Source organism: Equus przewalskii, chromosome 3 (assembly GCF_037783145.1).
Source record: "Equus przewalskii isolate Varuska chromosome 3, EquPr2, whole genome shotgun sequence".
Classification (NCBI taxonomy): Eukaryota; Metazoa; Chordata; class Mammalia; order Perissodactyla; family Equidae; genus Equus; species Equus przewalskii.
This window is the reverse complement of record NC_091833.1, coordinates 88,304,059-88,304,676: the sequence shown is the minus strand read 5'-3', so window position 1 is coordinate 88,304,676 and position 618 is coordinate 88,304,059. Positions and strand designations below refer to the sequence as shown.

General features: G+C 53.9%; 1 protein-coding gene across 4 annotated transcripts in view; it reads left to right on the top strand.

Moving 5' to 3' along the window:
• Positions 1–618, top strand: part of FAM114A1 (family with sequence similarity 114 member A1) — a 75,749-nt gene that overhangs the window by 670 nt on the left and 74,461 nt on the right. The window lies entirely within an intron of this gene.

Sequence of the window (618 nt, the reverse complement as noted above, 5' to 3'; positions counted from 1 at the left end):
CCCTCTGCAGATCCACGCCCTGCCCTCTCTTCCACCCCAGCCAACGCCCTAAGCTGGCACCACCTCGATTTACAGCCCAAGGTTGAGACCCACTCCCCCTAACCCTCGCCTCTCCTCCCCGCCCCGCCCCCCATCTTCTCATCTTCTCCCCTGGAATCTGGTGAGTATTTCCAGCCCTCTCACATCAAGCTGCTGAACTTGGTTGCCCTTTCCTAGAGAGGGAAGTCATCTCTGTGTGGGCTGTAAGGACAATATCTATGCCCTACTGATCCCGTCAGTTCCCATCCTAAACATCTTGAGGGCTACAAGCAGGTGGCTTTTCAAATCTGTGTCTCCTGAACTTCAGAAACCCTCAGCCAGCCTGAGGTAACAGAATGAGCCAGGCTTTCTCCCGAGAGGCCGCTTTCTGCTCTTTTTTTCTCCTTGTGGCCCCCTTTCCTACCTCACCCATATTCATTCCACACTCTCTCCTTCCTTTCCTCCATCAAAACCTGGGCTCAGGAAGGAATCTGATGAACTCCTTACATTCTAAGCTTTAAGCAAAGGAATGAAGCTTTGAGGGCGGAATTTGAGGCACAGGGGAGCCAGGGCAGAGGAATTTGAGAGTGGGCGGGGGCC